The 12,555-nt window shown below is 53.6% G+C and overlaps 1 non-coding gene and 1 pseudogene across 1 annotated transcript; both read left to right on the forward strand.

Annotated features, from left to right (window-relative positions):
• Window positions 1–4,505: 4,505 nt before the first annotated feature.
• On the forward strand, window positions 4,506–4,694 carry LOC144669846 (U2 spliceosomal RNA). Its single transcript, XR_013573762.1, has one exon. It is a non-coding gene; the product is annotated as a U2 spliceosomal RNA (small nuclear RNA).
• A 3,842-nt stretch (window positions 4,695–8,536) lies between these two features.
• On the forward strand, window positions 8,537–8,713 carry LOC144669837 (U2 spliceosomal RNA; annotated as a pseudogene).
• The last annotated feature ends 3,842 nt before the right edge of the window (window positions 8,714–12,555 follow it).

Below are 12,555 nucleotides of genomic sequence, written 5' to 3' on the forward strand. Positions count from 1 at the left end.
AAAGACTGCAAACAGGCCAAGTGCTGCAACCTGTGTGGCGAGGCAAGTCACCTCTACAGGACCTGCCCCAAACGCTGCCGTACTTACGCACAGGCAGCCAAAGCCGACCACGGGGAAGCAGAAGAAATGTTCCGTGTCACTCCAACCACCAAGGCCCCCAGGGAGCTCAACGGGACAAAGGAGGACACAGAGAGAGACAAGGTGGAGAAAGAGATTGAGGCAACAGAGAGCCAATCAACAGCACCACCCCCTGAACCTTCCAGTCCTCAGGACAGCGAATCAATGGAGGAGGAGGCAGCAGTGGAAAAGCAGCAGGGGGAGTGGCGGACGGTGAAGAACAAGAAAAGTAAGAGGGAGCGAAGAAGAAGCAAAGGCGTTTCCCAGAGAAGCGGCAAGAGGCGTCTCCCATCCGACACGGATGACAAGGGCAGCAGCTCTTCGGATGAGGAAGTGCCAGAGCGGCACCGACAGAAGAGGCGGCAAAGCTCCAGGGCGTTGGAGGACGAGACACCCGAGCTCCAGAAAATTGGAGACAACAAGGAGACCAACGCACCCCAACTTTGCCTGCAACCTGAGGAGGCCAGTGCACCACAGCCCCTGGAATCTGGGAGCAGTGAGGCAATCATCGCACCCCAGCTCCAGGAAGCCGGGAACAGCAACCCCCCAGAGGGGGTGAGTTTTGGAGAAGCTTCTCCAGCAAAGGTCATCTCAAAATCCGCTCACTACGTGAACCTCCAGATGCCACTGGAGCAGAACACGGCCAAGGAGATCTACCTCAGCCCATCCAAAGTGAAGGAATTTGAGCTCACTACGGGTATGAAGGAGCAGACTAAAGGTCTGGGACTCTCAGAGACAGTGGGTTTGGTAGGAGAATAAATGCTTTAATATGGGTTTAAAGATTGTATCCATAAATGTGCGTAGCATTAAATCTACTACGCGATGTGTTGCGACCTTGGACTACCTAGCCAAGGTCAAAGCTGACCTGTTGTTTCTGCAGGAGTGTGCGATACCGCACCTCAGCTCCTACAGGCAATGGTCACGATGGTGGTCCCACGGGCCATCGATCTGGTCGGGCGGAAACGACTCTCGTTCCTCCGGCCTGGGTATTCTGCTGCGGGGAGGCAACTTCACCGTCTCCGAGGTCAAGGAGGTGGTGGGCGGGCGACTCCTGGTAGCAGACGTAATGTACAAGAACGCTCCACTCCGGTTAATTAACGTGTACGGCCCGGCACAAGGGGCTGAGCGGCTGGAGGTTTTTCAGCAGCTCCCACTGCTGCTGGCGACCTCCAGGCCGGTCATTCTGGGCGGGGACTTCAACTGCATCATCGATGCGGCTGGACGATCCGGCAGGGCCGGAAGCAGATTGGACGCTACGTCCAGATCCCTGATGGAAACAGTTAAGGATGCCAAGCTGCACGACGTCTTCAGCAACCCTGCAGACGGAGCGCAGCGTAGATACACCTGGTCGCGGCCAGACGGGTCCATTCGTTCCAGGATAGACTTCCTGTTTGTGTCCCGTGCATTCACAGTCAGATCCACCGAGGTCAAGCCGGTGTTCTTCTCTGACCACTGCCTCCTACTGGCGGACTGCCACTTGGAGGAAGACCTGAGGGTGGGCAGGGGGGCATGGAAGCTAAATGTGCAACTGCTGACCCCAGAGAACATTGAGGAGCTCAAGAGGGATTACAAAGGTTGGAGAACCGTGAAACCCCTCTTTGAGTCCCTGACACACTGGTGGGAAGTGATCAAGGGAAGCATCAAGAGGTTTTTCATCCTCAAAGGCACCCAGAAAGCTAGAAAGGAACAGAGGGAAATGTCCCGACTCCAGGAAAAGATGCAGAATCTGCTCCGGCTGCGGTCGATGGGGGTCGATGTCAAGGAGGAGCTCCAAGAGGTGAAGGGCCAGCAAGCCTCGCACTTTGCCTCGGAGGCCTCCAAGATCATCTTCCGTTCCAGAGTCCGCTCCGTGGAGCAGGATGAGACGTGCTCACGTTTCTTCTTCCAAAAGGTACACAGAGAGCGCTCTGTGATCAGCAGCCTGAAGGAAGAAGACGGCTCAGTAAAGTCATCACGGTCCGACATTCTGAGGATCAGCAAATCCTTTTATGCCGGACTGTATGACGTGAAGCCCACGGACAGCACGGCCTCCCAGTCCTTCCTGTCCTCTATCACGGAGGTCCTAGACCACAGTACTCGGGAGAGCCTAGACAAACCGCTAACCCCTGTCGAACTGACTAAGGCCCTCGAGTCCTTCGAGAAGAGTAAAACCCCCGGAAGCGACGGCCTGCCGGCGGAGTTGTATTCGGCTCTGTGGGACTTGATCGGCCCAGACCTGCTAGAAGTGTACGAGAGTATGCTCCTGGCCGGCAGCATGTCAGAATCCATGAGGAAAGGCATCATCACCCTCATCTACAAGCACAAGGGGGAAAGGGAGGAAATTAGAAATTGGCGACCCATTTCACTGTTGAATATGGACTATAAGATTCTGTCCAAGGTCATCGCCAACCGGGTCAAATCCGCTCTGGAATTGGTGATTCACCCTGACCAGACCTGCTCTGTGCCAGGCAGGAAGATCTCTGACAGCCTGGCGCTGCTCAGGGATACGATTGCCTATGTACAGGACAGGGGTGTGGATACCTGCCTCATCAGCTTGGATCAGGAGAAGGCCTTTGACAGAATATCGCACACCTACATGGGGGATGTGCTCTCCAAAATGGGGTTTGGGGAGGGAATTCGAAATTGGATCCAACTGCTCTACACTAACATCAGTAGCGCAGTCTCAATCAATGGGTGGGAAACAGATAGCTTTCCGATTAAATCTGGAGTCAGGCAGGGCTGCCCTCTCTCGCCTGTCCTTTTTGTGTGCTGCATAGAACCCTTTGCCGAGTCCATCAGGAAGGATCCGGGCATAAGAGGAGTGACGATCCCAGGCAGTGGAGGCACTCAGGTAAAAGCCTCCCTGTACATGGACGACGTCGCCGTCTTCTGCTCGGATCCGCTGTCGGTGCGCAGACTGATGCACGTCTGCGACCAGTTCGAACTGGCCTCGGGAGCCAAGGTAAATCGTGGGAAGAGCGAGGCCATGTTCTTTGGGAAGTGGGCTGACCGATCCTTTGTCCCCTTCACTGTCAGGGCTGACGGCCTGAAGGTGCTGGGGATATGGTTCGGAGGGACCGGGGCATGCGTTAGAAACTGGAAGGAGCGAGTGGCTATGGTGAAAAGGAAACTGGGCATGTGGGAGCGACGCTCCCTCTCCATTGCGGGTAAGAACCTGGTCATCAGGTGTGAGGTACTCTCGCTGTTGCTGTACGTGGCGCAGGTCTGGCCCATTCCACACTCCTGCGCGATGGCGATCACTCGAGCCATCTTCCGCTTTATCTGGAGGTCGAAAATGGATCGTGTCTGCAGGGACGCGATGTACAAGCCTCTAGATAAAGGGGGAAAAAACGTGCCCAACATCGCCCTCATACTGATGGCCACCTTTGTGTGCGGCTGCATCAAGCGGTGCGTAGACCCTCAGTACGCAAACACCAAGTGTCACTACGTGCTGAGGTTCTACCTGTCCCCGGTGTTGCGAAGGATGGGTCTGGCCACGCTGCCGCGGAACGCTCCAAGTAGTTGGACCGTGCCGTACCACCTGTCCCTGGTGGAAAAATTTATGCAGAAAAACACCTTTGACCACAAGTCCATCAGGCAGTGGTCAGCACGTAACGTCCTAGAGGCCCTGAGGGTTAAGGAGAGGGTGGACCCTGTGGGATGGTTCCCCGAGCAGACTGTCAAAGTCATTTGGCAGAATGCCTCATCGCCAGAACTTTCCAACAAGCACCAAGACGTAGCTTGGCTGGTGGTGAGAAAGGCCCTCCCCGTCAGATCCTTCCTACACGCCAGGAGTCTCACCCCCTCTGCACGATGCCCTCGAGGTGGCTGTGGTGGGGAAGAGACCGTTGTTCACCTCCTTGTGGATTGTGCCTTTGCAAAGAAAGTCTGGAGAGAGATGCAGTGGTTGCTGTCGAGGTTCATCCCGAGCAGTTCTGTGACACAGGACTCTGTGCTCTACGGGCTGTTCCCAGGGACACACACCGAGACAAACATCAACTGCAGCTGGAGGATCATCAACTCGGTGAAAGACGCGCTTTGGTCTGCCCGAAACTTGTTGGTCTTCCAGCACAAAGATTTGTCCCCGACCGATTGTTGCGGACTGGCACAATCCAAAGTCCAGGACTACGTGCTGAGGGACGCACTAAAGCTTGGGGCAGCTGCCGCAAAGGCGCAATGGGGAAGGGTCGCTGTCTAAGACCTTTCTACCACAGCGCACCGAGAGACTGGGAACTGTTTAGAGCCCCTCGGGCTGTACAGATCAAAATGAAAGGCTGTAAATGACTGTAATATTGTTTGTACTGATGCACCTGGTGATACATTTTGTAAAAGTTTAACCTGGATTGTACCCTTGTAATGTTGTTTTTGAAATGGTTTTGAATGTGATTGAAGATTTTTATGAATAAAGTATATTTTTACAAAAAAAAAAAAAAAAAAAAAAAAAATCTGTTCTTATCAGTTTAATATCTGATACGTCCCTTATCTGGGGACCATATATTAAATTGATTTTTGGAGCAGGGAGATGGAATAGGGGCTTGCTTTGTCCACTCCACGCATCAACCTGGTATTGCAGTATCTCTGGGAATGGTGCACCACCCCTTTCCAGGGGATTTTCAATGCTAAAAATAGATTTCTTACAAACATCTGCTTTCTTTACTTTTCAACATGCACATCTTTCAAAACACAACTTTCTTTCTTTCTCATCGCTTCTCGGCCTTTTGGCTAAGAAGGAATTTGAGCTCACTACGGGTATGAAGGAGCAGACTAAAGGTCTGGGACTCTCAGAGACAGTGGGTTTGGTAGGAGAATAAATGCTTTAATATGGGTTTAAAGATTGTATCCATAAATGTGCGTAGCATTAAATCTACTACGCGATGTGTTGCGACCTTGGACTACCTAGCCAAGGTCAAAGCTGACCTGTTGTTTCTGCAGGAGTGTGCCATACCGCACCTCAGCTCCTACAGGCAATGGTCACGATGGTGGTCCCACGGGCCATCGATCTGGTCGGGCGGAAACGACTCTCGTTCCTCCGGCCTGGGTATTCTGCTGCGGGGAGGCAACTTCACCGTCTCCGAGGTCAAGGAGGTGGTGGGCGGGCGACTCCTGGTAGCAGACGTAATGTACAAGAACGCTCCACTCCGGTTAATTAACGTGTACGGCCCGGCACAAGGGGCTGAGCGGCTGGAGGTTTTTCAGCAGCTCCCACTGCTGCTGGCGACCTCCAGGCCTGTCATTCTGGGCGGGGACTTCAACTGCATCATCGATGCGGCTGGACGATCCAGCAGGGCCGGAAGCAGATTGGACGCTACGTCCAGATCCCTGATGGAAACAGTTAAGGACGCCAAGCTGCACGACGTCTTCAGCAACCCTGCAGACGGAGCGCAGCGTAGATACACCTGGTCGCGGCCAGACGGGTCCATTCGTTCCAGGATAGACTTCCTGTTTGTGTCCCGTGCATTCACAGTCAGATCCACCGAGGTCAAGCCGGTGTTCTTCTCTGACCACTGCCTCCTACTGGCGGACTGCCACTTGGAGGAAGACCTGAGGGTGGGCAGGGGGGCATGGAAGCTAAATGTGCAACTGCTGACCCCAGAGAACATTGAGGAGCTCAAGAGGGATTACAAAGGTTGGAGAACCGTGAAACCCCTCTTTGAGTCCCTGACACACTGGTGGGAAGTGATCAAGGGAAGCATCAAGAGGTTTTCCATCCTCAAAGGCACCCAGAAAGCTAGAAAGGAACAGAGGGAAATGTCCCGACTCCAGGAAAAGATGCAGAATCTGCTCCGGCTGCAGTCGATGGGGGTCGATGTCAAGGAGGAGCTCCAAGAGGTGAAGGGCCAGCAAGCCTCGCACTTTGCCTCGGAGGCCTCCAAGATCATCTTCCGTTCCAGAGTCCGCTCCGTGGAGCAGGATGAGACGTGCTCACGTTTCTTCTTCCAAAAGGTACACAGAGAGCGCTCTGTGATCAGCAGCCTGAAGGAAGAAGACGGCTCAGTAAAGTCATCACGGTCCGACATTCTGAGGATCAGCAAATCCTTTTATGCCGGACTGTATGACGTGAAGCCCACGGACAGCACGGCCTCCCAGTCCTTCCTGTCCTCTATCACGGAGGTCCTAGACCACAGTACGCGGGAGAGCCTAGACAAACCGCTAACTCCTGACGAACTGACTAAGGCCCTCGAGTCCTTCGAGAAGAGTAAAACCCCCGGAAGCGACGGCCTGCCGGCGGAGTTGTATTCGGCTCTGTGGGACTTGATCGGCCCAGACCTGCTAGAAGTGTACGAGAGTATGCTCCTGGCCGGCAGCATGTCAGAATCCATGAGGAAAGGCATCATCACCCTCATCTACAAGCACAAGGGGGAAAGGGAGGAAATTAGAAATTGGCGACCCATTTCACTGTTGAATATGGACTATAAGATTCTGTCCAAGGTCATCGCCAACCGGGTCAAATCCGCTCTGGAATTGGTGATTCACCCTGACCAGACCTGCTCTGTGCCAGGCAGGAAGATGTCTGACAGCCTGGCGCTGCTCAGGGATACGATTGCCTATGTACAGGACAGGGGTGTGGATACCTGCCTCATCAGCTTGGATCAGGAGAAGGCCTTTGACAGAATATCGCACACCTACATGGGGGATGTGCTCTCCAAAATGGGCTTTGGGGAGGGAATTCGAAATTGGATCCAACTGCTCTACACTAACATCAGTAGCGCAGTCTCAATCAATGGGTGGGAAACAGATAGCTTTCCGATTAAATCTGGAGTCAGGCAGGGCTGCCCTCTCTCGCCTGTCCTTTTTGTGTGCTGCATAGAACCCTTTGCCGAGTCCATCAGGAAGGATCCGGGCATAAGAGGAGTGACGATCCCAGGCAGTGGAGGCACTCAGGTAAAAGCCTCCCTGTACATGGACGACGTCGTCGTCTTCTGCTCGGATCCGCTGTCGGTGCGCAGACTGATGCACGTCTGCGACCAGTTCGAACTGGCCTCGGGAGCCAAGGTAAATCGTGGGAAGAGCGAGGCCATGTTCTTTGGGAAGTGGGCTGACCGATCCTTTGTCCCCTTCACTGTCAGGGCTGACGGCCTGAAGGTGCTGGGGATATGGTTCGGAGGGACCGGGGCATGCGTTAGAAACTGGAAGGAGCGAGTGGCTATGGTGAAAAGGAAACTGGGCATGTGGGAGCGACGCTCCCTCTCCATTGCGGGTAAGAACCTGGTCATCAGGTGTGAGGTACTCTCGCTGTTGCTGTACGTGGCGCAGGTCTGGCCCATTCCACACTCCTGCGCGATGGCGATCACTCGAGCCATCTTCCGCTTTATCTGGAGGTCGAAAATGGATCGTGTCTGCAGGGACGCGATGTACAAGCCTCTAGATAAAGGGGGAAAAAACGTGCCCAACATCACCCTCATACTGATGGCCACCTTTGTGTGCGGCTGCATCAAGCGGTGCGTAGACCCTCAGTACGCAAACACCAAGTGTCACTACGTGCTGAGGTTCTACCTGTCCCCGGTGTTGCGAAGGATGGGTCTGGCCACGCTGCCGCGGAACGCTCCAAGTAGTTGGACCGTGCCGTACCACCTGTCCCTGGTGGAAAAATTTATGCAGAAAAACACCTTTGACCACAAGTCCATCAGGCAGTGGTCAGCACGTAACGTCCTAGAGGCCCTGAGGGATAAGGAGAGGGTGGACCCTGTGGGATGGTTCCCCGAGCAGACTGTCAAAGTCATTTGGCAGAATGCCTCATCGCCAGAACTTTCCAACAAGCACCAAGACGTAGCTTGGCTGGTGGTGAGAAAGGCCCTCCCCGTCAGATCCTTCCTACACGCCAGGAGTCTCACCCCCTCTGCACGATGCCCTCGAGGTGGCTGTGGTGGGGAAGAGACCGTTGTTCACCTCCTTGTGGATTGTGCCTTTGCAAAGAAAGTCTGGAGAGAGATGCAGTGGTTGCTGTCGAGGTTCATCCCGAGCAGTTCTGTGACACAGGACTCTGTGCTCTACGGGCTGTTCCCAGGGACACACACCGAGACAAACATCAACTGCAGCTGGAGGATCATCAACTCGGTGAAAGACGCGCTTTGGTCTGCCCGAAACTTGTTGGTCTTCCAGCACAAAGAGTTGTCCCCGACCGATTGTTGCGGACTGGCACAATCCAAAGTCCAGGACTACGTGCTGAGGGACGCACTAAAGCTTGGGGCAGCTGCCGCAAAGGCGCAATGGGGAAGGGTCGCTGTCTAAGACCTTTCTACCACAGCGCACCGAGAGACTGGGAACTGTTTAGAGCCCCTCGGGCTGTACAGATCAAAATGAAAGGCTGTAAATGACTGTAATATTGTTTGTACTGATGCACCTGGTGATACATTTTGTAAAAGTTTAACCTGGATTGTACCCTTGTAATGTTGTTTTTGAAATGGTTTTGAATGTGATTGAAGATTTTTATGAATAAAGTATATTTTTACAAAAAAAAAAAAAATCTGTTCTTATCAGTTTAATATCTGATACGTCCCTTATCTGGGGACCATATATTAAATTGATTTTTGGAGCAGGGAGATGGAATAGGGGCTTGCTTTGTCCACTCCACGCATCAACCTGGTATTGCAGTATCTCTGGGAATGGTGCACCACCCCTTTCCAGGGGATTTTCAATGCTAAAAATAGATTTCTTACAAACATCTGCTTTCTTTACTTTTCAACATGCACATCTTTCAAAACACAACTTTCTTTCTTTCTCATCGCTTCTCGGCCTTTTGGCTAAGAAGGAATTTGAGCTCACTACGGGTATGAAGGAGCAGACTAAAGGTCTGGGACTCTCAGAGACAGTGGGTTTGGTAGGAGAATAAATGCTTTAATATGGGTTTAAAGATTGTATCCATAAATGTGCGTAGCATTAAATCTACTACGCGATGTGTTGCGACCTTGGACTACCTAGCCAAGGTCAAAGCTGACCTGTTGTTTCTGCAGGAGTGTGCCATACCGCACCTCAGCTCCTACAGGCAATGGTCACGATGGTGGTCCCACGGGCCATCGATCTGGTCGGGCGGAAACGACTCTCGTTCCTCCGGCCTGGGTATTCTGCTGCGGGGAGGCAACTTCACCGTCTCCGAGGTCAAGGAGGTGGTGGGCGGGCGACTCCTGGTAGCAGACGTAATGTACAAGAACGCTCCACTCCGGTTAATTAACGTGTACGGCCCGGCACAAGGGGCTGAGCGGCTGGAGGTTTTTCAGCAGCTCCCACTGCTGCTGGCGACCTCCAGGCCTGTCATTCTGGGCGGGGACTTCAACTGCATCATCGATGCGGCTGGACGATCCAGCAGGGCCGGAAGCAGATTGGACGCTACGTCCAGATCCCTGATGGAAACAGTTAAGGACGCCAAGCTGCACGACGTCTTCAGCAACCCTGCAGACGGAGCGCAGCGTAGATACACCTGGTCGCGGCCAGACGGGTCCATTCGTTCCAGGATAGACTTCCTGTTTGTGTCCCGTGCATTCACAGTCAGATCCACCGAGGTCAAGCCGGTGTTCTTCTCTGACCACTGCCTCCTACTGGCGGACTGCCACTTGGAGGAAGACCTGAGGGTGGGCAGGGGGGCATGGAAGCTAAATGTGCAACTGCTGACCCCAGAGAACATTGAGGAGCTCAAGAGGGATTACAAAGGTTGGAGAACCGTGAAACCCCTCTTTGAGTCCCTGACACACTGGTGGGAAGTGATCAAGGGAAGCATCAAGAGGTTTTCCATCCTCAAAGGCACCCAGAAAGCTAGAAAGGAACAGAGGGAAATGTCCCGACTCCAGGAAAAGATGCAGAATCTGCTCCGGCTGCAGTCGATGGGGGTCGATGTCAAGGAGGAGCTCCAAGAGGTGAAGGGCCAGCAAGCCTCGCACTTTGCCTCGGAGGCCTCCAAGATCATCTTCCGTTCCAGAGTCCGCTCCGTGGAGCAGGATGAGACGTGCTCACGTTTCTTCTTCCAAAAGGTACACAGAGAGCGCTCTGTGATCAGCAGCCTGAAGGAAGAAGACGGCTCAGTAAAGTCATCACGGTCCGACATTCTGAGGATCAGCAAATCCTTTTATGCCGGACTGTATGACGTGAAGCCCACGGACAGCACGGCCTCCCAGTCCTTCCTGTCCTCTATCACGGAGGTCCTAGACCACAGTACGCGGGAGAGCCTAGACAAACCGCTAACTCCTGACGAACTGACTAAGGCCCTCGAGTCCTTCGAGAAGAGTAAAACCCCCGGAAGCGACGGCCTGCCGGCGGAGTTGTATTCGGCTCTGTGGGACTTGATCGGCCCAGACCTGCTAGAAGTGTACGAGAGTATGCTCCTGGCCGGCAGCATGTCAGAATCCATGAGGAAAGGCATCATCACCCTCATCTACAAGCACAAGGGGGAAAGGGAGGAAATTAGAAATTGGCGACCCATTTCACTGTTGAATATGGACTATAAGATTCTGTCCAAGGTCATCGCCAACCGGGTCAAATCCGCTCTGGAATTGGTGATTCACCCTGACCAGACCTGCTCTGTGCCAGGCAGGAAGATGTCTGACAGCCTGGCGCTGCTCAGGGATACGATTGCCTATGTACAGGACAGGGGTGTGGATACCTGCCTCATCAGCTTGGATCAGGAGAAGGCCTTTGACAGAATATCGCACACCTACATGGGGGATGTGCTCTCCAAAATGGGCTTTGGGGAGGGAATTCGAAATTGGATCCAACTGCTCTACACTAACATCAGTAGCGCAGTCTCAATCAATGGGTGGGAAACAGATAGCTTTCCGATTAAATCTGGAGTCAGGCAGGGCTGCCCCCTCTCGCCTGTCCTTTTTGTGTGCTGCATAGAACCCTTTGCCGAGTCCATCAGGAAGGATCCGGGCATAAGAGGAGTGACGATCCCAGGCAGTGGAGGCACTCAGGTAAAAGCCTCCCTGTACATGGACGACGTCGCCGTCTTCTGCTCGGATCCGCTGTCGGTGCGCAGACTGATGCACGTCTGCGACCAGTTCGAACTGGCCTCGGGAGCCAAGGTAAATCGTGGGAAGAGCGAGGCCATGTTCTTTGGGAACTGGGCTGACCGATCCTTTGTCCCCTTCACTGTCAGGGCTGACGGCCTGAAGGTGCTGGGGATATGGTTCGGAGGGACCGGGGCATGCGTTAGAAACTGGAAGGAGCGAGTGGCTATGGTGAAAAGGAAACTGGGCATGTGGGAGCGACGCTCCCTCTCCATTGCGGGTAAGAACCTGGTCATCAGGTGTGAGGTACTCTCGCTGTTGCTGTACGTGGCGCAGGTCTGGCCCATTCCACACTCCTGCGCGATGGCGATCACTCGAGCCATCTTCCGCTTTATCTGGAGGTCGAAAATGGATCGTGTCTGCAGGGACGCGATGTACAAGCCTCTAGATAAAGGGGGAAAAAACGTGCCCAACATCGCCCTCATACTGATGGCCACCTTTGTGTGCGGCTGCATCAAGCGGTGCGTAGACCCTCAGTACGCAAACACCAAGTGTCACTACGTGCTGAGGTTCTACCTGTCCCCGGTGTTGCGAAGGATGGGTCTGGCCACGCTGCCGCGGAACGCTCCAAGTAGTTGGACCGTGCCGTACCACCTGTCCCTGGTGGAAAAATTTATGCAGAAAAACACCTTTGACCACAAGTCCATCAGGCAGTGGTCAGCACGTAACGTCCTAGAGGCCCTGAGGGATAAGGAGAGGGTGGACCCTGTGGGATGGTTCCCCGAGCAGACTGTCAAAGTCATTTGGCAGAATGCCTCATCGCCAGAACTTTCCAACAAGCACCAAGACGTAGCTTGGCTGGTGGTGAGAAAGGCCCTCCCCGTCAGATCCTTCCTACACGCCAGGAGTCTCACCCCCTCTGCACGATGCCCTCGAGGTGGCTGTGGTGGGGAAGAGACCGTTGTTCACCTCCTTGTGGATTGTGCCTTTGCAAAGAAAGTCTGGAGAGAGATGCAGTGGTTGCTGTCGAGGTTCATCCCGAGCAGTTCTGTGACACAGGACTCTGTGCTCTACGGGCTGTTCCCAGGGACACACACCGAGACAAACATCGACTGCAGCTGGAGGATCATCAACTCGGTGAAAGACGCGCTTTGGTCTGCCCGAAACTTGTTGGTCTTCCAGCACAAAGATTTGTCCCCGACCGATTGTTGCGGACTGGCACAATCCAAAGTCCAGGACTACGTGCTGAGGGACGCACTAAAGCTTGGGGCAGCTGCCGCAAAGGCGCAATGGGGAAGGGTCGCTGTCTAAGACCTTTCTACCACAGCGCACCGAGAGACTGGGAACTGTTTAGAGCCCCTCGGGCTGTACAGATCAAAATGAAAGGCTGTAAATGACTGTAATATTGTTTGTACTGATGCACCTGGTGATACATTTTGTAAAAGTTTAACCTGGATTGTACCCTTGTAATGTTGTTTTTGAAATGGTTTTGAATGTGATTGAAGATTTTTATGAATAAAGT

This window comes from Cetorhinus maximus, chromosome 29, assembly GCF_964194155.1.
Source record: "Cetorhinus maximus chromosome 29, sCetMax3.hap1.1, whole genome shotgun sequence".
Lineage (NCBI taxonomy): Eukaryota > Metazoa > Chordata > Chondrichthyes > Lamniformes > Cetorhinidae > Cetorhinus > Cetorhinus maximus.